This window comes from Balaenoptera musculus, chromosome 6, assembly GCF_009873245.2.
Source record: "Balaenoptera musculus isolate JJ_BM4_2016_0621 chromosome 6, mBalMus1.pri.v3, whole genome shotgun sequence".
Taxonomy (NCBI): domain Eukaryota; kingdom Metazoa; phylum Chordata; class Mammalia; order Artiodactyla; family Balaenopteridae; genus Balaenoptera; species Balaenoptera musculus.
In genome coordinates, this window is record NC_045790.1 from 112,668,201 (window position 1) to 112,692,056 (window position 23,856).

The 23,856-nt window shown below is 46.9% G+C and overlaps 1 protein-coding gene across 4 annotated transcripts in view; it reads right to left on the reverse strand.

The window, feature by feature from the left end:
* TSC1 (TSC complex subunit 1) overlaps positions 1 to 7,656 on the reverse strand; it is a 45,850-nt gene extending 38,194 nt beyond the window's left edge. For 2 of the 4 annotated variants that reach the window (XM_036855507.1, XM_036855509.1), the window contains exon 1: positions 7,601 to 7,641. The gene's annotated coding sequence lies outside the window, so the exon portion shown is untranslated. Of the gene's footprint in view, positions 1 to 7,600 lie in introns of all 4 variants that reach the window. The other 2 variants (XM_036855508.1, XM_036855510.1) reach the window with 2 other exon arrangements.
* Positions 7,657 to 23,856: the final 16,200 nt, after the last annotated feature.

Consider the following 23,856-nt stretch of genomic DNA (forward strand, 5'->3'; position numbering starts at 1 on the left):
CCAACGAAACCATTCACACAGGGGGTGCTTGCCCAGCCACAGTCACTCAACCAAAAGAGCTAGAATTAAAACACTGGAGCCTCTAATCTTCAGAATCTTAACTTCAGCTGTTACTCCACTGAGTCATGTAGACTTCCTCTTGCAATTAATTCCAGTTGGATCTTTTACCTGAAAAGGAATATCTAAGGCAAGGGTAAAATTAGGATGTATACAAGATGAGATCTTATAGCCTGCCTAGCCAGGATCACTGTCCTAGATAAAGGAACTGGCATAGGAAATCAGAATGTTTTTTGTCCAATGCTCGACATTAAGACTTCTTACCTTCTTTATTGCTATGCTAAAAAATGGTAATGGTGATAAATGTTGGCCAGTCAGGGGCTACCTGGCATTATTTATATTTTTAAGTGTTTACTTATTCATTTATATTTAAATCCTGCCCTATGGATGTACTACTAGGTAAAATCATGCGACCTGTGAACTTCCTGATCAGAAGTGAGGAATGGCGAAGACCCTCCTCAAAAATGTGTACCCCTGAGGGGTATGGATGGAAACACCTGTCAGAGCATAACAGGGCCAATCCATGTTCTTATCTTCGAAAGCCAAATTAAAAAAGAAACATGCCCTCAGATCTGGACTCTTCCTCTTGGACCCAAAAGTTGTATTCTCACCAGAAAGCAACACTGTAATTGCACTTCTACAAGTCTTTTTGAATAGAAATAAAGGGTAGGTTTGAGGAAGATGATGGCTCTGTGCTTTAGTGTTTTGAGATTAAGCAGAAGGAACACAGGTCAACTTGTTTTCACACTTCACCTTCATTTCATTCTGTAGGTGTTTACAGAGAGATGGTGTGTATATGTGGGGTACACACAAACTGCAGCTGAACAGCCATGTAGAGAGTCATAAGCAGGACTTGTACACATTTTTTCACACATCTCTGCCCTAGGCAAGATGCATTACAAGCCATGAGAGACCTGAGAGAGCTGTAATATACCTTTATGAAATACTAGTGGCAGGTACCTAAATGCCTTCACGAAGTATTTTATCTGAAAATATCAGCTGAATATTCAGACTTTTGGAAAATCAGTGTTGTGTGTGGCCTTCTATCCCCTAGGACTCCTCAGAACCCCAAATCACATAAAATATGTAACTGCATATCATATCACCTAGATAATTTTGTACAACTTTTCTATGATGTAAAAACACAACTACAGGTATAAACGAAAGCAGATGTCTCTTCACTGTAACTTGTTTTCTGTACTGAGGTTTTTATCTAAAAAAGTTCAAAGACAATTCAGATACAGGTTCAGGCATAGATGGACTATTTCATTATCAAGTACAGTATAGGTAGAACAGAAACATTACACAGATAATACAGATAATAATAATATGTCAATAACACACTACTGGGCTTCCCTGGTGGCACAGTGGTTAAGAATCCGCCTTCCAACGCAGGGGACACGGGTCCGAGCCCTGGTCCGGGAAGATCCCACATGCCGTGGAACAACTAAGCCCGTGCGCCACAACTGCTGAGCTGACGTGCCACAACTACTGAAGCCCACACGCCTAGAGCCTGTGCTCTGCAACAAGAGAAGCCACCGCAATGAGAAGCCCACGCACCACAACGAAGAGTAGCCCCCGCTCGCAGCAACTAGACAAAGCCCGCGCACAGCAACGAAGTCCCAACGCAGCCAAAAATAAATAAATAAATAAATTTATTAAAATTAATAATACACTACTACACAATTATGTTTGACTCTGGCTCAGTAACGCTCAGGTGATTTCTTAGAGTAATATTCTATCAAGTGAATAAAGTTGCCTTCAGCACAAATGCATCCAAAAAAGGTAAGATACAAGCTCCAATTCACTCTTCCTACCAATGCACAGAAGGAAAGAAAGGGGTAGGAAATACCACTCAGTGTGTGAAAGTAAAACAGCTGGTAGCAAAACCTGCCAAAATGTGTAGTCACGTGTGATTTGCATGGTCTCAGCAGTTGTGGCCCCTCTCAAGGTTGTATAAACAGGGGCAGGAGAGCTCCAGATTCTCCATTCAGAACTTTTGCCATGAGGGACCTGGAAGGACAATTTGCTGAAGCATATACCCTCTTTCAGAGGTAAATCCTCTAGTAACTTGCCTGCAGGGACAGAGCCTTGATTTTGGTAAGGTGTAGCTCTTCTATAAATAACGTTTCTTTTTTTTTTTTTAATTAATTAATTTATTTATTTATAGCTGTGTTGGGTCTTCGTTTCTGTGCGAGGGCTTTCTCTAGTTGCGGCGAGCGGGGGCCACTCTTCATTGCGGTGCGTGGGCCTCTCACTATCAGGGCCTCTCTTGTTGCAGAGCACAGGCTCCAGACGCGCAGGCTCAGTAATTGTGGCTCACGGGCCTAGTTGCTCCGCGGCATGTGGGATCTTCCCAGACCAGGGCTCGAACCCGTGTCCCCTGCATTGGCAGGCAGATTCTCAACCACTGCGCCACCAGGGAAGCCCCTAAATAATGTTTCTTATGTTTTAACTTTCTATTAGCATGAACAAAATTATTTACCAAGAAAATAAACCAAATATCATGTATGTTTCAAAAGCAGAGCTTCCCTTAAAAGAAACCTGAGGAAAATTGTGACGATTTCTTTAGGTTTCAAGTTCACAGGACTAAAACAGAAATATCTGAGGGAATAAAGGCACAGGGTCTGATAGCCTAGGACTAACACATGTGGTTCTCAAATGTGGTCCTCACACCAGCAACGTCAGCATCCCCTGGGGATTTGTTAGAAATGCAAATTCTTGGGCCTTGAGCCTTGGTGGTCAGAGACCTCTGAATCTGGGAGTGGGGTCTTCCTGGCGATTCTGATGCCCACAAAAGGTTGAGAACCACTAGCCTAGGAAGAAGGATGAAGGCAAGAAATATTAAAAATATATATTTAATATATATTGTATATATACTTTTGAGGTTCAAAGGGAAAAAAAATAGTGCATAAACCTTGGGAAAAAAAGCCCAATGGAATTCTGCCAGGTGCTAAAGGTACACACAGACTGAATGCCAAGCTTGACAAGCATTTACCAAGTTACACACCTGAGTTCTCCACTTATAATTTTTTTTTTTTAATGTGGCACCCAAGGTTGATCTTCCAGTGAAGTTTAAAGAACCTTTCAATATAAAAGTTTAAGAAAATGATTTATAATACAAACAGTACATAGTCCATCTTTAAAAGACGTGGGCCTTTCCTATCTACTGTTTTGTTTGCTGTTTGTTTGTTTGTTTCTTTTTTAAAGCCCAAGTCCATTTTTAAGAGCAGTAATCTATCTAGAATGATCAGCTGGGCTTCAGGCTGGGTCTGTAAAGTTCCTGAAGCCATATCCAAAATTTCATATCTGTATGAATTTTGTTCTTGGTGCTGATGGGACAGAAAAGGATATTTGGTCCACAGCTTCCCACAGATTCTCAGAGGGTAACGGAGGCCCCCCCAAAACTTAAGAACCATTGACCTCTGAGTTAGTTTCTGAGATCAGCAGTTCAGACAATTTATCCCAGTGAAAGATTAAATGTGTGTGTTCTGGAGTCAAGCAACAGGGCTCCAATCCCAGCTCAGCCACTGAATAAGTGGCCTTAAAAGCCTCAGCGTGCTCATCTCTCTCTCCCATCCCTTAAGGCTGTGGGAAGAGCTAACAGGATCCCGCACGTAAAAAACACAGCACACTGTTTGGCACTGTGCCAATAAATATAAACTTTATTATAACAATATTACTACTAAACAAAATGGGTACATAAGCCTTAGAAGTCTACATTTAATAACTTATACTTGAAACATTGATACAGTCATTCTGTAGCTTAGAATGGATACACTTCATGTTTGTTTCTGTACTCTTGGGCTCTGTGGAACTACTCAGAGCAGCACAGGTCTCAACAACTGCAGACATTACGGTCACCACATCTGTTTTTTCTTACCACGGCCCGTTGTGTCCTCCATCACCGACCGAAGGGTAAAGTTGTCCCTTGTTACTCAAATACTTCTTGGCTTCTACTGCCATTATCTTTACTTTAGAAAGTGACCTGTGAATTCTAGGCCAGTAACTACCACGTCTTGCTCTGTATCAAAGCTAGGTTTTTAGGGCACTTTACTCATTAGATGACAATCTGAATTCATTCAACCTTAAAAAGTGTTCTATAACCTTTTGCTACTTCCCTGTATAGAACAAAAGTTAGTACTGCACAAGAGAATGGACAAGAAGAAATTAGCAAGGTCCTGGGATTATATATGTTTTATATATACATATTTTTTAAAATTCTCCCCCTCCCAAAAATAGACACTAGACATTAAATTACTAATGTCTAGGAACTACATGCTTAACAAGTAAATCAGAAAAAGAATAATCTAAAGTTGCTGATGGTGATTTTAGACCAATTTAACTGGTCTAAAACCCTTTTCAGACCAATGGAAAAAAATCAGTATTTCATGCAAACTAAACACTGAAGGGGGAAATTCAGTTTTTGAGTATATGCTAATTATAAATATATATGTATTTTTAAAGCAAAAAGCTCGAGATTTAAATGCTATCGAGTATACTTTTCTTTCACGCTTGCAGCTACTTAAATAACAAACAAAACTAATACAAATAAAACTAATCTCTCGAAGAGAAATTTATAATATGAGGAACTTTTAAGGAATACCTTCTTAAAAATGTGATATAAAGGAAAGGATAAAAACAGGTCGCGCTAAAAGTCATCCATTTGCTCAGTTATTATAAAGCCATTAACACTTTGATTCAATCAATGTAGAATCTTTAACTGAAGCCCCAGAAGGACTTGAAATCTCAGAAATTTAGACTTTGAAATACTCATTTACAATCCAACTCTCTTATTTCACAAATGAATAAACTGAAGCTCAGAGAACTTAGTGGCTTGTTAGAAGTCGAAAGCTATTTGACTTTTAGAAAAGCTTGAAATGGTTGATGTATTGCTGTATTTGGCTCATCTGCAGCCAAGAATATCCAGTTAATTCCAGAAAAAGTTAACTTTAGTCTACCATGGCCCTAGAACCCGGAAAAGAACCATACCTGTACCTTAACAAACTCTGAAAGAAGACAGATCTGTAAGATCAAGTCAGCTGTAATTCAGAGCCCCAAACTTACCCACCACTATATACACCAGAGGTTAGAAGCTATTTTAAGAAATGCCTCTGCAATAAATTATAAATTAAAAGAAAAATAGCCGAAGTGGTTACTTTAGCCACTGGTCCGCAACCCCTGGTGCACATCAGAATCACCTATGACTTCTTCCAAAATACACATCCAGGGTGTCCTTAAAGACCGAATACGCAAATCTACCTACTATGGGGCCAGATACCTGTGCATGAAGGTTCTGATGGACGCTACTGTTAGAGATCTCTCGTTTCCGGTAATTTCATTACTCTATAAACATCCCATAGACAGGCATGTATTTGATTTGTCCTAGTAAGCCTGTTCAGTTTCGCCTCACAAATGAAAACAGGTACGCACAGAAGGCATCTTATTACACCCGGACAGCAGCGGCATGGGACGTCTTTGCTCTTAAGAAACCAGTGAGGAAGAGTACAACTGAGTCACAGGATTTGAGACCCTCCAATTGAATGAAAACAAGTAAGAATGCGTGTAGCTGCCTAGGAATCTGTCTAGCTAGGCATTTAGGAGCATCCCAAAGTCTTTATGACGCCAGGAAATGCGTGAAGCAAAGAAAGCTTACGTCGTTCGCCCTTCCATGCACGTGAGGTAAGAGCGTCTGGGTAAGATAGGAAGTTTGGTAAGAGGATAGTTTCCATTGACACCCTCTATAAATACCCCTTAAGTTTACACCAGGTGGTTAGAGGGAGAACCTGTGACTCCCCAGAGCAACAGCAAAGAATCTGTCAGTGCTTCTGAGGCACCTCATTAGCCTGATGCGTGACTGTTAAAGGCGCATTTCCCCACACGACCCTTCATCAGTTTTCACACGTGCATGTTCCAGGTTTACTCAGGAATGGTCAACTTAAGAATCACAGGTGGTTGCTCTGTAAATCAAGGGCTCCCACAAGGTTTGGTTTTATGACGCTTCTCGAAATTTACAGCTCCACTTTGCCAGCATGTGTGAATTCAGACGACTCCAAGTTGATCCCCAAATGATAAACCTATGAATCTCAGAAGAGTATTATTCTATTTTAGTACTTTTACAGCTTTCGCTATGTAAAGTGAAGGGCTATTTCCATGCTTTCTATAAAAAAATCCAGCAAGGATTTTAGCACGACTTCTTTCTGCAGTAAACGTGTGAGTTTTATGAAAACATCAAATACTTCCCGGCGTAATTTAGACTAACATGTTTACAGGCACAACACTGCCACCCCCAACAAAAGTTAAGGTATAGAAGCAAGGGTGCTCCTCCTCAAAATTAAAGACACACACACACACACACGCACTTATGCACAGACCTCGGCCAACTGATTAATTCTAATCACCTACTTAGAAAGAAAGACGGGCCAGCTTTGATCAAATAAGAGATAAATGAGAGAGTCATGGGTGTACAAATAGAGACGGGAGCACAGTCTGGGAGGCAGTCAGACCCCAGTTCCCGTCCTGGCTCACATAATCCTAGAGGGGTGACCTTGGGCAAGGGACCCTCATCTCTCGGGGCCTCAGTTTCCTCATCTGAGAAATGGAGGCGTTAAGAGGGGCTGCCTCTCCCCTTTGTCTCGAGGGCTACAGGAGAGGATGACCGCAAAGCACCTGCACAGCGAGTGCCCCATAAACAAGCTGCTGTTGTCAGGAGGACCGCGCCCCCTCCAAAGCCTCCCCCCACACCCCCAAATCCAAAGCACACGAAGCAAAACTCTTGAACAGGAGACACAAAGAAACAGCTTGCATTCTCCAAGGGCTCTCTGACTGCGGGCTCTTCGCCCTCCAGTTCCTCAAATGAATGAATGAGCGTCTAGGACTGGCTCTGCAAATAGCTGTCTCTTAAGAATCACCTCTGCTGACTCGAAAGCAACTGTCTTTCACCGTCGATTAAATACCCACGAGCACACCCGGAGCGACGCGCTCGGTCATGCAAATTTCAGCGGAGACACCGAGTCCAGGCGGGTCCTTGATGCCCACAGGCAGCCTCCATTCATCCCCCGCCCCCCCCAACTCCTGACCCCTCTCAACAAGCCCGGGGACCAGCCCCACCGCCCGGCCCCGCCCTCCAGCCGAGGGTCTCTCCTCCGCTCTCCGCACCCCGCGGGAACCTGTCACCCCACCCAGCGAGGGGCTGGCGACCGGGCCCACCTCACCCCTGCCCTCGGCTCCGCGGCCCGGGGGTGCAGCCGTCCCCTCCGTCGCCGAAGAGGGGCGACGTGCCGGCCGGGGCCGCCTCTCCTCCCCAGAGAGCCGCCAGCCCGGCCGGGCCCCGCCGGAGATAGCGCGTAATAAGAGGGAGGGGAAAGCTCTCCGAACCCCCCTTCCCGGAGTCCCTTCTCCGGCAAGAGAGCCCCTTGCCCCAGCCCCACAGGGCCTCCCAGACTGAGGCCATGGTGCCAGGACTGCCCTAAGAAGCCCCCATGAAAGGGAGGGGGCGACACCCTCATACTCACACACCGTCTCCTCCCCCTCAGCTGTTTACCTCACAGCTCCTCCAGCCTACAGGGCGCCGCCATCTTGGACGTACAGCACCTCCCCCCCGTCGTGAAATGTCCGCGGCCGCTGCAGCCTCCGCCACGAAAAAGAGTCCCAGCGGGGTCTCGCCCCCCCAACCCCGTCGAACCCGACGACAGATGACCGCGGTCGGCAGCACCTTTGGAAGGAAGGAGCAGTTCTGCTCATTACTGATGATGCTAACCAGTCGAGAAAGAACCAAGGAGAGTTTGTAACGTAGGGGGGCGGGGACGGGCGGAAGGATTCCTAAAGGGAGCCTCTGAGAGATCTTGTGACTGCGAAGGAGGCAAAAAGAAGGGCCGGCGCGGCGGGAGGAGCCACGCGAGAGAGCGAGGGGCGGGGCGGCGGGCCGGGCCGGGCCGGGCAAGAGGCGTAAACAAGCTGGCCCGGCTGGGTGTGGTTGGAGTGCTTCACGCATTCCGGAGGTTCCTTCTCCGCTCGCAGACCCGGGTTCCCTCTTCCAGGGTCTCCGTGTGCCCGGCCGCAGAGCTGCGTTCATGTTTCCCGAAGAGCCCGTAGGGCCCCTGTGGGCGAAGGGTCTGCTGTGGAGCCTTGGAGGAGAGGCGGCTCATCTGGGGAAAGAGAAAAGCTGCACCAGGGCAGCCTTCTTTCCTTCGCCGAGTATTTACAGAAGCCCACCTCTGGGCCTGCGGAGACCCACAGTGGCTTCTACCCTCTGACTGCTGGCGTTTCAGACCTGGTCGCGACGTCTATGGAAAACCACCCTGATCAGAGCAGGCAGCTTTAAAAGCAGAACCCCTCGGTTCAGTTCCTGCTCCGCTGCTTCCTAGCAGTGTAAACCTGGGCAAGTCTTGAAGTCCCTTGAGCCTCAGTTTCTTCCTCTGTGAAATGGGCATAATAACAGGAGTGAAGTGAGGATGCAGGGAGAAAAAGTGTGGAGAGTGTTTAGCACAGCGACCCTCGCCGAGTGAATGCTCGAAGGATGATGGTCCTTATCAGAGGCAGGGTATAGTAGACGCTGTGACTGATACAAAGTAGCGTGAGAGAGGCCACAGTTCAGCTGTGGTGTCTGAAAGGCTTTCTGAAAGAGTGAGCATCCCGCTGGGTTTTAAAGGAAAGGTAGGTTTCATGAAATAGGAATGGGAGAGGCGGTTGGGAAGAAAAGAACTGAAAGAAGCAAGCGCCTGCAGGCAATCAGCGCTGGGGAAGTTATGGAAATAACAAGTTTTGTCATGGGAACTAGTTGGGTCACAAGGCAAGGCAGCATATGGCTTAAGGGGCCTGCGGTGTGAGTGGCTAGCACGGTGGGTGCTGTTAGAATTCCAAGAGGCCCAGCGGGTCGGCTGCTGTTAGCCCGTGGGTTGCCTTTGTGAGAATTAAAAAAAAGGCACTCCTTCTGGGCCCATAGCCCACGTGAGCAGAGCCCGGGCTGTATTTTGGCCTCTACCCATCTCCCCGCACCCCGACTCCTCCTGGGGACCCTTGAGCCGGGCACATCCTTTATAATCACACTGGCTTATGGGGGAGGTGAGCATTGACCTGGAAATTCCACCAGCCTAACACATCATGGAGGCAGCTGGGGGAAGCCAAGAGGTCGTGATTCAAACAGACGAGAGTGTGAAGGCAGGTTTCTGCCATCGTGCTGACTGGGTGAGCCTTAGTTTCCTCATCTGCAACATAGGGGTAATAATAATGCCTACCTGATGGGGATTTGGGGTGGATTCAATGAGACGTTAAGATGTAACCAGCATAGAACCTATTTCAATGAATGTTAGTTTTGTTGATTTGTTAACTGCACTCACAGTCAGCATCTAGTCACTTCCTGGAGTCCCTCAACCCAGTGCTGACTTGCTGTGTAGTCACCCAACATAGTCGGCTTGGGGCCCAGAGATGGAAAGTTTGGGGGAGAAGGGGCGGGGCGGTCTGGGTTCAGGAACAAGATTCCTGCCTTTGCATTAGCACCATGGCAGGAACTCAGGCACATTCTGAGACCACCAGTGATTGGGAGAGTTAGGTTAAGGGATGGAGTCGGGGGATGGGCACTGCTCCAGAGCTCCAGCCCAGGAACCCCCCTTCCCTACCCACAGTCTTCCTGGGCTCCGTGATCTCATCCTGCTGGAATGCTCTCCTCCATGGAAGGGAGCAATGATACAGGAGGCTCATCAGCTCCTGGACCTCAAGGGGGCCATAACCACACCGTTACTGTTTATACAGTGTCTGGAAGAAGAATGGTAACTGTTCTATCGATATGGACCACCAGGGGCTGTGAGAAGAAGCTGGGAAGAAAGGCAGAGACAACCCTGCCACTGTCTCCGTCCACTCCCCAGGGGCTGCCTTGCTATTTTCTGCTTTTCTGGGGTTGATTTTTGTCATTGGCTAAATAGACGTTAATCAGACCACTACCTTCCATGTACCACCCTGGAGCCTCCCCATGGCAGGGGCTTCCTGACCGGGCTTTCTCCAACCGTCACGTCCAGCCTGTCTGAGTGTGACGGAAGACAGAAGGGGTGGGCCCTCGGAGGCAGGTGGCACCCACTTGATGTGTGTGAGGCACACCTGTGGCATTCATCTGTGCAGCATCTCCCCCTCCCCTTCCTGGGGACAACCACAGCATCACCCTCAGGCCACAGGCACCTGGACCAGGTCTAGCCAATCCAAGATCCTGGGCATCCAGCCAAAGGGGTTGGTACGGTTGGACACGTGACCCAAGTTGGGCCAATCAGGGTGCTTCCCTGAGTCTTTATACATGGATGCTGAAAGAGGTGTTGTCTTTCCTCTGGGGTCACTAAACTGGGATGAGAAAGCTGTGACCCTCCCCCTCTCCCTCCCCTACACCAAGCGCTGTGAGGAGTCCAGCCAAAAGATGGAAAAGACACAGAGAAACAGAGACAAAGAGAGACAGAGATGGAAAGAGAAATGTAGGTTGCTACCCCCTCAAACTCCGGAGTCCCTGATGCCAGCTTCACCCTGGTCCTCCGAGTTCCATGAGGCAAAAACTACTTCCGCTGATGCTAGTTTCAGTTGGGTTTCTGTCCCTCACAAACAAAAGACCTTCCAGATGCGATGAGATTTGAAGGCCTTTGGAAGGACACCACTAGTCAAAAATATGTCCTTTTCAATGTCATAAGTTCATCCATTTGAGTGGTTCTCTTGCTTCAGCTTTCTGTGTGGCAGCCCCCTGCTTTCAGGGATCACACATTTACTGGAGGATGGACTCCAAGCTCCTGACAGTAGCCCCTGAGACTCTCAGCAGCCCTGGCCTCTCCAGTCCTGTCATTGTCCCCTTGCTGTCTAGCACTGTGTCCGAATGGACACGTATGTATATAAATATATGCATATATCTTTAACTTAGTTGAATGGATTATGTCGTAGATGGCAATCTGCTTCTTACTTTTTTCCCCACTCAACTTTATGTTTTGAAGCTTCATGCACCCTGCCCTGTATACGTGCAGCCAGTAGCTTCTAACTGCTGACGATTATTCAATGATGTGGATCTACCCTGACCTACCCTCCACTCTCCCAGGGAACGACACCCATAGTGCCACCAGAAACAACACTCTGACAAACTTCACTACGTGTTCCCGTATGCATCCAGCTGAGAATTTCTTTGGGATATGTAACTAGGAGTAAAACTAGTGGATCATAGAGTATGCATGGACTTACTCTGTTGTTTTTAGAGAAAAAAAAAATTGGCTTTACAGGGGTATGATTGATACACAGAAGATTAATGTTATATCTTGATGACTTTGGACATGGCATGCACCTGTGGTACCATCACCACAGCCAAGGTACTAAACATATCCATCACCTCCAAAATTTTTACACAGACTTACTTTCAAGAAACACCACCGAACTGTTCTCCAGGACAGCTGCCCCAGGCTACAGTCTCACTAGAAGTCTACAAAAATGCCCACATCCCTGCCAACACTCTTAATTGTAAAGTATAATAGGGCTGTAGTGACCCATTCTTGTTTTTACCTCTCTCTGTTAATGAGATGGAACATTTTTTAATATTCTTGTTAGTCTTGTGGGTTTCATCCTCCATAAATGGTCAGTTCTTATCTTTTGACCATTTTTCTCCCAGGAGAGTTACTATCTTTTCCTTGTTGCTTTGCAGGATTGCAACACACAGAAATGTGTCCTTCGTTGACTATAGATATTTCAAGTGTCTTCCCCCATCCACTATCTTCCTATTAACTATATTGTACTTCGCTGGAAAAGAGACATTAATTTTGATGTAATCAACTCCTTCCCCTTCTTTTTTGACTTATAATTTGGGTTTCTGAGGTTTTGTTCAAGAATGCCTTTTCCAGCCCTTATTCATAAAGGACAGTTGGCATGGCGGCCACAGGTGTGCAGTGCATGAACCAGGCCACCTGGGGAGGACAGAGGGAGCAAGGCTGAGTTGGGATCCTGGCTCTACAGCTTGGCAGTGTGCCCTGGGTGAGTAACCAAGCTTCATTTTCTATACCTGGACGTGGGGATGCCACCAATACCTTAAATACCCAACTCAGAGGGTCACTACGACAGTCCAGTGAGAGACTCATGTAAATGCTTATCAGAGCGCATGACAAAGTGTGGGCACCTATGAATATCGTCATTACTGTTCCCTGATGCATGAGTGTCCTCAGGCTGCTGTGACAAAGTACCACAAACAGCGTGGCTTTAAACAACAAAAGTGTATTCTCTCTAAGTTCTGGAGGCCAAAAATCTGAAATCAAAGGGTCAGCCGGGCTGGTCCCTTCTGGAGTCTGTGATGGGGAATGTTCCATGCCCTCTCCTACCTTCTGGGGGTGGCCAGCCATCTTTGATGTTCTTGGCTTGCAGCTGCATCCCTCCACTCTCTGATTCCATCTTCGCGTGGCCGTCTCTCCCCCTGTGTGTTTTCACGTGGCCTAAATTTGGTCACTGGGTTAAAGAGGTGACAGCAAAGAGGCGACACACTTCTCTGTATGTGTCACTGTGTGTTCTCTCTTTTTATAAAAACACCAGTCATGGGGAATTCCCTGGTGGTTCAGTGGTTAGGACTTGGCGCTTTCACTGTCGCGGCCCCAGGGTCAGTCCCTTGGTCAGGGAACTAAGATCCCACAAGCCACGTGGCGCAGTAAAGAAAGAAAGAAAGAACACCAGTCATAGGATTTAGGGCCCACATCAATTCAGTATGACTTCATCTGAACTGAATTACATCTGCAAAGACCCTATTTCCAAATAAGGTCACATTCTGAGGTTCTTGGTGGGTGTGAATTGGTGGGGGGGGGAACACTAGTCAGTCCCCTACACCTGCTTTTAAGGTGCATGGAGTCCAGCAGATGAGATGGAAGGGGGACCCACCATAGTGTGACTCAGAGTCAGATCCAGCCCAGAACCACCTTGCACAGTGGTTGCACTTGGAACGATGAGGGCAACTTATTGGTGGGGATGAGGCTTGACCTTTGCTTCCAATTTAATCCGAAGTCTGATAAATGGTGTTGAGGCAGGTGGGCTTTTCAGGAGGAAGACCCAGCTTGAACAAAGGCATGGACGTAAGACCATGTAAGGCTCATTGGTTGATAAATTGTCAGATTTAAGGTATACATGAAACAGGAGATAAGAAAGGCAAGGCATGGAGGGTCCCGAGCTAAAAAAATAAAGAAGCCTGATGGACGTATATACACTACCAAATGTAAAATAGACAGCTAGTGGGAAGCAGCCGCATAGCACAGGGAGATCAGCTTGGTGTTCTGTGACTACCTAGAGGGGTGGGGTAGGGAGGGTGGGAGGGAGGAGTGAGAGGGAGGAGATATGAGGATATATGTATATGTATAGCTGATTCACTTTGTTATACAGCAGAAACTAACACACCGTTGTAAAGCAATTATACTCCAATAAAGATGTTAAATAAATAAAGAAGCCTGAACTGTATCTGGAGGCAAGGAGGATCCTCTGAAGGTTTGAGAGTTGAAGAGAGAAGAGGCGGAAGTTGTCTGTTGAATATTGACAAAGGCTCAATCTTGACTTTCATGCCTACCAATGTAACTTTGAAATCCTGGGCTATCTGTCTCCTTGGCAGGCCACTTCCTCACCCAAATCCCCGAGCACATCTCTGTACACCCCTTGCAGTATGATGTGTAGGACCACACTACACAGTGTTCTCCATGTTTAAGAGTTTCCTGGTCATCATGAGACCGTCCCCCTTCCCCAAAGCAGAAGCATTCACAACCAGAGGTTTCATTTTAGCTGGGCCTGCCTTGAAGAATGTACAGGGACTATTTGGAAAAGATAAATCTGGATCCCTACTTCACACCCTGTAATCAGGAAAAAACTCCAAAGGGATCAGAGCTCTTAGGTGTCAAAAGTGGAACCATAAAAGTGCTAGAAGAAAACAACACAGGTGAATTTTCTGTAATCAAGAGTGAAAGGGTGGGATGGGGAGGGTGGGAGGGAGGGAGACGCAAGAGGGAAGAGATATGGGGATATATGTATAACTGATTCACTTTGTTATAAAGCAGAAACTAACACACCATTGTGAAGCAATTCTACTCCAATAGAAACGTTAAAAAAAAAAGAGTGAAGAAAACCTTTCTGAAAATGACTGAAAAGTCAGAAGCAAAAGAAGAAATGGCTGATGAATCAGACGACCTCCAAAACAAAGTAAAAAACAAAACCAAACAAAACCCCTTTTGTAAGGCAAAAAGAAAACAAGCAAAGACAAAACAAATAAGCTGAGACAAAATATTTGCAACTTATTTTACAAATAAGCCTCCTAATATAGAGAGAATTCCTTAAAGTCTTTTTTTAACTCACTTATTTCATAGAAAAAGAGGACAAAAGACATGAACAGAAAGTTCACAGAAAAAGAGGTGGAATTGATTTCAGACTTCCGGCCTCCAGAACTGAGAGAGAATACATTTCTGCCGTTTAAGCCACCCAGTTGTGGTCGTTTGCTAAAGCAGGCCTCAGAAACTAATACACTGACCATAAAAAGGAATTTTTGGAATGTAATGTAAATCATTGAAAAAATACAGATCCATGAGTTCATAGTGATACTCAAAATTAAGGGGGGAAAAAGGAGAGAGAAGATTTTAAAAATCCAATTATGCCAACACCTTACTATGGAAATCAGCAATTAAAAAGAAAAGATGAATCATTTACACCCTGATATTTGGAAGAACTCTGGCTCATCCACAGTTAATGAGGGAAAGCTCTTCTTTACAGAAAAAAAAAAAAAAACAAAACAGATAATAAATGTGGAAGGGGTGATAGAATTAGAAGGATCACCATTTTGCAACCATCAATGAAACAGTTGATTCAGCAGTGGAGGCTGAACCCATTAGGAGAAGCTGTGGGGAACAGGATGCTTGCATGATGACAAAGTCCTACTCTACAAATTGCTTCTCACCTCACCTTTATGATGGAGAGAGCTGGCTGTCACCTCTTTAACCCAGTGACCAAACTTAGCATCACTAAGGTGGGACAACCTGACATTAGGTACCGCCAATGCTGTGGAGCACACAGCATCACCTGAGAAATATCCTTGCCTAAGACATCTCACCTGAACTGCATCAAGCCTTGGCCCTAATGTCCGGTATACATGGGATGGAGGAACAGGTTAGACAGCACCTCAAGAAAACAATCAGACAAATCCGGAAAGCAGGCCCTTCTACCAGGCTGACCTGAGCTCTTTTGAGGGGGTGTGGGTCGGGCGGGGAGTGGTGGTGGGGGGATCAATGTCAAAAGAAAGGGGTAGGGGGCGCTGTTCTATCATAAAGGAGGCTAAAGAAACAGGCAAACACGATGCTTGAAACTTGGCATGATCCTGATTCTAAAAGAGCCACTCTACCAGAAAATTGGGGGAGATTGCAAAAAAAAAAAAAAGTGAGTCTGAACTGAATATGCAATGATACTAGGAAATTATTGACAGTTTTCTTAGGTGTGATAATGACAGTTACATGATGATGTAAGAATATCTGTTTTTAGGAGATATATGCTCAAGTATTTATGGGTGAAGTGTCATGATGTCTGCAATACATCTTCAAAATGTTTTATCAAAACGAAACACATTTATATGTACATATATATGCATATAGAGGCATAAAGCACAGTTGGCAAATGATAACTATTGTTGAATAACAGTGAGGGATATATAGGTGTTCATTAGACATGTTTCACTCGCTTTCTTTTTGGAAATTTTTCATAATAAAAACTTGCAAAACTACGTGAAGATCAGAAAATAATAATTGGACTGCGCAGCGAAGGGAAATCTGAGATCCTCATCACGAGACGGTGAGATTCTCCAGGCTTCACTCTCACTCTCTGTGTCTGTGAAAATGAAGCATTGGGCAGGATGGTTTGTTTTTAACTTTGGTAAACTACGCATCACATAAAATTTGCCATCTTAACCATTTTTAAGTGTACAATTCAGTGGCATTAAGCACATTCACATTGCTGTGCAACCATCACCCCCATCCATCTCCAGGACTTTTTCATCTTGCAAAACAAACGCCGTACCTATTAAATAACTCATCCCTCACCCACAGCTTCTAGCAACCACTATTCTACTTTCTGTCTCTGTGATTTTGACTTCTCCAGATACCTCGTGTAAGTAGAATAAAGTATTTATCTTTCTGTGATTGGCTTATTGTACTTAACAGAATGTCTTCAAGGTTCATCTGTGTTGTAGCACGTGTCAGAATTCACTTCCTTTTTAAGGCTGAAAAATATTCCATTGCACAGATATACTCTATTTTGTTTACTTATTCATTTGTCGATAGACACTGGGTAGTCTCCCCCGCTTGGCTGTCGTGAATACCGCTGCTGGGAAGACGGGCATACAGGTATCTCTTTGAGTCCCCCCTTTGATGCTTCAGGTGCATACTCAGGAGAGGAATGGCTGGATCTGGGTGGGGTGATTTGTAAAGGATTCTTTCCTGCTTTCCAAATGAGCTTATTACACGTGCCCTTTTAAACTGCAAACCACACATCTTGCAGAAATGCGTGGACAGACCACCTTTCAAGGATGTACCAACTGCAGTCACAAGACTGCTATGTCCTCACCCTCTCCCCAGCTTCTACATTCTTTTCTTCAGAGAAGGAGACCTCCCTACGTGCTCTTGGGTAGATTAGAAACAACCGGAAGAGAAAAATGCTCACCCTTCAGGGGACAGTGGTAAAATGGTAATTTGAAATTTGAAAACCTCTGAAGGTACAGGCAAAATAAATGTAAATTGAGTGCAAATCCTAGAAGCTGGAAGGCAGCGCCCCCTGCAGGTCACTCCCAGTGCTGATCAGCCTTGAGATAGACTGCTCTTTCCCAGATGGGTTTGTATTTCGAGTTCTCTGCAGAGAGGTGTATGTCGTCCTGAATGTCTTTCCTCGGCTCTCACTTCTTTATGGGTTCCTTTGAGGCTTTGCTTCCTCGGTCTGGAGGCTGAAGCCATGCCCCAGGCCCAAAGCCCCCTGACCCACGGAGGGTGTCGGGGGAGACAGGGCCTCTCCCCGCTCAACAGCCACAGAAAACTCCTCTGATGGCTGAAACTACGTAGGCACCAAGGCCACCACTCCCTGAGGCTACTTGATGGGGCTTGACCGGGGAGGTGAGGACCCACTGGGAGATTTTCACCCTCCTCAGGCTGGCTAATGAACCCCCCACACACACACACACACACATGCACAGTGCTTGTTGGGAAGAATACAAACTTGCATCCATGCATCACAAGCTTACTGATCCTGGGATGTGCCAGGCAGGGTGCTGGAGAAACCCTGGGGAATAGGAGGTGGGGTCCTTGCCCTGGTGGATCAGGCAGATGCCCCCACTTATCACTGAGTGGACTTGGCTGTGGTGCCAGCTGCACCTGGGGGTTGGTGCTTGGTTTCCCGTCATTTGGTCAATACTTCTAAGTGACCAAATGTTACCTGGGACTAAAAGAGGTGAGGCTTGTGAAGGCCCTGCACCCTCTCTGGCATGGGTGAATGTTCACGAGACTCTCATTCCTTCCTCTGTGCCTGCAGCCTCGCGAGGGCTTCCTGTGAGTATCCAGAGAACACAAGTGCGGAAGTCACCGGGAGTTTATGGAGCAGTAACCAGATGCCATGTGTTTCATTAATAACCAGCCTGCCATGTAAATTAGCACAACCCAGCTGGTAGGAATCAGGCTGACACGCCTTGTTTGCTTGTTTGCCCTCAGCAGCTAAGGCTTCTGGACTATCCCATGAAAGAGAGGGCAGAGTTCCACAGTTGAATATTTCTGATGAGATGTGATAACTTACACATTTAAAGCATTTTAGCGTTTATAAAACGTTTTGCGTGTATTATCTCATTTGCTACCTACGGCTCCAAGGGAAGCTTTATCTTAGCCCTGTTTTAGAGACGGCAAGTCTGAGGCTCGGAGAGGCTAATGCCTGCCTATGGTCTGCAGCGGGTGTGTGTCAAGGCCAGGAGCAAGCCCAGGTCTGAGTACTGGCACGAGGCACCCATTGCCCCCAAGTGACTCTGGAGAATCCGACGTTATCCGCTCTGTTAATTGCCACCGGGGATTTATGTTTTATAAAACATATATGAATCATCTAGACGGGAGGCAATAAAACACCAGTCTCCATTATGAAGGGCTGTCAAGAAGAGTTAGGAGGCCAGAGGCCCAGCCCTGGCTCTGCTTCCTGGGAGCTGTGTGACCTTGGCAGCTCTCTCTCTAGGCCTCAGTTTCCCCTTCTGAAACCTCAGGTGGCTGAATTGGGGATGTGCAGTCACCCTGCCGCTCCAGTCCTCACGAGCCTCCTGCCAGGGGGTTTCATGAAGTCACTGTGGGGTAGAAAGAGCAGATGAGCTACTTGATCGTCTGGTTATTTCCTAAACCTAGAAACAGGGTCCCAGCGCTCTGTTTGATGCCCCTGCCGGGGATGCTGGGAGGCATCAAGCAGGAACGCTGGCCCTTGAAGCCTCCTCTCTTGTACCCCCTGCTTCCCTGCCTGATTTCTCGAAGCCCCTCTTTCCTGTCGTGCTCCTCTAGGCAAACCAACCATCTTGTGGCATGAAGGCACCCCAGAACCCCACGCCGTGGTCTTCCACCAGGAAGCTGCCCATCCCCATCTTGAGATTCGTGGAGGCGGGAGGATGGGAGGGTTGAGCTCACAGACCGAGGGAGATACTGCCTGTGTGGTACCCAAGAGCAAAGGGCCAATAAAGATTTGTTTGACTTGAAAACATTATACACACATATGTATGTGTGGGGATAGGGAGACTGGAGAGAGGGGGAGAGGAAGGAGAGGGAGAGAAAGGGAGGGGGGAAGAGGCAGGGAGAGAGGGAGGGAAGAGGAGAGGGAAGGAAATTAAAAGGATACACGTCAGGATGGAGGTGCATATTTTATTTTCTTCTTTCTACTCTGATCATATTTCATTCTTGTAATTTAAGCAGTAATTAGATGGATGGATGGATGGATGGGTGGGTGGATGGATGGATGGATGGATGGATGGATGGATAGATAGATAGATAGATAGATAGATAGATAGATAGATAGAGAGATAGAGAGATAGACAGATATATGGATAGACAGTTTTCGGGCTGGTTTTTGCTAGAGGAAAAGTAGGCAGGAGCGCCACCATGTGGCGAATTGCTGCCTCCCGCGGAGCCTGGGCGCCTGGGAGGTGGGGTCGGCCCGCACGGGAGCGCGGGGCTCCCTCCACCTCAGCTGCCTGCAGCTCCCGGACTTGGACAGAGCTCCCCAGTCTCCCTGAATGACTGAGTCGCAGCAGGACCGCGATGGGTGCCTTTCCGGCGCCAGGAGACAGAGGAGGATTGGTGGTGGTGGTAGGAGGGGCACGGTTGGGTAGCATCTGGGAGCCCTCACCCCCAGGGCAAAGACCACCTGGTCCATCCTCTCGTCCCCAGGACGGGTGGGCTCAGCTCAGCTCCCGTTTGCTGCATTCTGTGGCAATTCTAAGCCAAGGCCATAAATGTACCCAAGGTCACAGAGCTGCTGCCAGCTGATGCTGGGACCAGAGGCTGAACCCTGCAGCACACCCAGCACAGCACAGGCCAGCCTTACCGGGGTCAGTCTGTGCCTGTCGTCTGCTGAGACAGGATTCCACAGGGTCCTTCCCCTCAGATAGCTGCTGGTCTTATTAAGAAGCAGCTGAGTGCCCATGACAATGGATAGAGGCAAGAATCCAAGGGTTGTCGTGGTGGGCCAAATCCTTTGTACTACAGGTGACCCAGAGATGGTGGGAAGCCTGGAAGGCTTCCTGGAGGAGTAGACTGAAGAAAAAGGACATTCCAGGCAGGGGGAACAGGAAGAGCAAAGGCAGGAGTTGGAATTTGGTCTGGTGGATAAAGAACGTCACCTGCCATATCAGTAAACAAAGGATGTTGTGGCCACCAAGCCCTCAGCCACTGCAGCCACCCCCAAGGGTGCACCCCAGGGGATTCAGGATGGAGAAAAACAGGATACTGACCCTAGATAGTTAAGATGCATATCAAAGGAATAATTTCATTAAGCCCAGACTCTTGCATTTTCCCATTCATAGAAAAGTCCTAAATTCATTAACTTGAGATGCCTGGGTTTTTTGTGTGTTTGTTTGTTTGTTTTTTGGCTGCGCTGTGTGGCATGTGGGATCTTATTTCCCCGACCAGGGGTCAAGCCCACGCCCTCTGCAGTGGAAGCGCGGAGTCTCAACCACTGGATCGCCAGGGAAGTTCCCCGGTCTTTCTTTAATTAGCAATAATCTTTTGATGTTCGACTACCTGTTTTTTTGTTTTGTTTTGTTTTGTTTTTGCAAAAACTCCTATATATCCTGGCTCCTCCCTTACCTCTTTAGAACAGTCCCTCAGAGCTACCTGAGAGGCTGTCTCCTGGGCTTAAGTCCTCAGTAATGCCCCAAATAAAATATAATTCTCAACTTGCAGGTTGTGCTTTTTTTTTTTTAATCGACAGTCTCCAGCAGGAAGGACACAGCATACTGAGGTGACAATGAGAAGATGGTTAGAAGGTGGCAGCTACAAACACTTTTCTGGCTTTATTCTGTGTCCTTGCCCAAACCCTTTTTCCACTCTCCCATGGTTTTAGCAGGTCAGCCAGCCCTGGCCAATGAGAGGCCCATATCCCTCTCCCTGCTACAGTGAATGGTGCAGAGATGAGCCAATCAGAGTCACTCCCTGGCCTCTAACTGAAACTATTGAGAGAGCAGCTTTCTTTCCACTGGAGTTTCTAAGCTTATAGACTCAAACTGGTAATGCTGAGGATCTCAGCTGCAGGATAAAGCAAAGCTGAGAGATGGAAAGTGAGATATTCATGCATTGATTGATTGATCCATTCATTCTGTAACTACATCATCAGTATCTACCATACACTGAGATTCAGCTGTGAGCCAGGGTAATGAGACCCCTGCTCTTGTAGTGCCCACATGCCTTGTGGGCAGTGAGGCCCCAAAAATAAATAAATAAAGAGGAAATAAATCCACAAGATATTTTCAGTTAATTATGAATGCTAAGAAGAGCAAGGCTGATGAAACAGAAAGTGTCTGGGGTGGGAAAGTCAGGCGCTAGTTGATGGCAAAGGAGGTCTTGCTACAGCGAGACATTTCAGCTGAGACCTGGATGACAAGGGGTCAGCCACGGAAAGATCTGGGGTTGGGCCATCCAGCAGAGGGGACAACAAACGCAAATGTCCTGAGGCTGGAATGAATGAGATCCAGGCAATATCATGTGAGCATCTGGATCCAGCCATACCTGAAGTAGACACTTTTCAGTGACATGAAGTAATTGTTTTGTTGTTGTTCTTTTTTTTTTTTTAAACAACTGTGTGACGCCTGACCACAGGGAACCACTTTCTTTTTAAATATTTATTTATTTATTTATTTATTATTTGTTTTTGGCTGCGTTGGGTCTTAGTTGCGGCATGCGGGATCTTTCATCGAGGTGCGCGGGCTCTTCACTGTGGCACGCGGGCTTCTCTCTAGTTGTGGCGCACAGGCTCCAGAGCACGCAGGCTCAGTAGTTGCGGCTCGTGGGCTTAATTGCCCCGTGGCACGTGGGATCTTAATTCCCTGACCAGGGATCGTCCCCTGCACTGGAAGGCGGATTCTTAACCACTGGACCACCAGGGAAGTCCCTTGTTGTTGTTCTTAAACAAGTTTAACTCGGGTTTCTGCAACTTGCACCTGAAAAAGTTCCATCATTTGGAAGAGTTCTGGCACCATGAAAACACTGAGCGCTAATCTCTGAAGCTGAGATTTTTGTCCTGTGGGCAAAGGGAACTCATTAAAGGCTTTTAAGCTAGGGAGGAATCTTCCTGATCTTGCTCCTTCTTTCCTCTCTAGGCTCGTCTCTCGAATGTCCTATCCTTCCCTCCCCTTCCTTCAGTTGCCACCCTCCACTCAGACTGAACTTGGCTGCCGTCACTTCCCTGAAGGTCCTGGCCTCCAGCCCTTTGCACATCCTTCCCTACTTTCCTTCTCCCAGCTAACTCAACCTGGCGTCCACTTAGATGCCACTTCCTTCACTAACTCTCCAAGTCTGGGTCCATTTCCCCATGCCCCAAGCTCCTTGTTTACATGCAAACCACGTTCACATCACAGCACTTCTTAGCCCAAATTGTAAATTTCTGGGTATTCTGTCCCACCTGCTAGACAAAGAAGAAACTCACTAGGGCTCCTGTCTGGTTCTTGTTTGAAACCCTAGCATCTGGCACCTAGTAGGTACTCAGTAAACATGTATTAGCTAAGGGAATGTAATGGACCAAATGTCTGTGTCTCCCCAAAATTCATTATGTTGATGAATGAATGTGATGGTATTTGGAGGTGGGGCCTTTGGATGGGAGATAGGTTTAGATGAGGTCATGAGGTTGGGACCCCCATGATGGGATTAGTGTCCTCTTAAGAAGAGGAAGAGAGACCAGAGCTTGTCCTCTCTCTGCCATGTGAGGCCTCAGCAAGATGGTGGCGGTCTACAAGCCTGGAAGCTTGTCCTCACCAGAGACTCAACCTGCTGGCAACTTGACCTTGGACTTCCCAGCCTCTGTGAGAAATAAACGCTGTTTAAGTCACCCAGCATGTGGTGTCTTGTTCTGGCAGCCCGAGCTGGGAGGAGGGAAGGGGGGAAGAAGGAGGGACCTGGCACGTGAAAGGTACCAACAGAACTCGAATGAATGAATGAATGAATGGGCACAAGGATGCTGATGTGACCTAGCCCTTGGAAGAGTCTAGATGAAGGCATTTCATTTCCAGGGCTGCCTACCAAGAGGAGTGGTGATGGCTCTGCAGGCAGCCCTGGAGGGGATCCAGAGGCTGGGTGGTCTCAGTCTGCAAGAGCCTATGAGAGGCTGCCTGGGGCCTCCTGGCTTCAACTGACGTGCTCATGGGGCCTGGACGGTGCTCTCCCATAGAGGGGCTCCCAGGTGGCTCCAGGGAAGACCTGCCTTTACTTGCAGGCTGGGATCCTGGTCTAGGAAAGGAGTCCCTGAGTTGGTTACTCAAGGGGGCAGAGAAGGACCCTAAGTGGGCCTACATTTTAGAACAACAGCTGAACTGTACATGCCTGATACAGCAGCTTTACACTAGAAAATACCCCCCAAACTAAATGCCCTGAATAGAGAAGGTGGTTGGTAAGGTAAGCCATGAAAAACCGTGAAATCATTAAACATGTTAATAAAAGCCACAAGAGAATTTAGGAGGTCCTGAAACAAAATAACATTCAGTGAAAAGAAAAAAAGACCTGTTGGTTGACAATAGCAAAATGTGGACATGTGTGTATACCAAAGTGAATTAAGGGACAAGTTCTTGAATTATTTTTTATTTTTCTTTTTATTTCTACTGTAATGATTTTTCTAATTATTTTTTATTTTTCTGAACGTCCTTGAATTCTTTGTCAAGTTTTCTGCATAATGACAAAGAGTTCCAGTTGACTGTGGGCAAACTGCGGCATCCAAAGAATATTCCAGGAGTTTCCACTAATCTCTCTCCACCAAGAAGAGAGACCAGTCGTCTCCTGTGTTTGGCCTGCGGTCCACCAGCACCAGCACTGCACAGACCAGGGTGACCCCAGGCTGGTGCTCCCCCGATGGCCTGGCCCAGCAGCAGTGAGACCCTGCCCCGAAACCCCGCCTTTCTCTCCATGTCGGACGTTGGACTTCAGTTATGTCGGGGCTTCCTGTCGCCAAACTTGTTTTCTTTAGGAGGGAAACATAATCTCTCCAGCTCTGGGCTGGCAGAGCATGCAAATCAGCCTAAGAGTGCTCTATTTTGTGAGTTCTCATATGCAAAACCTCCTGAAATAAATCAGCCATCCCGTAAGCTGG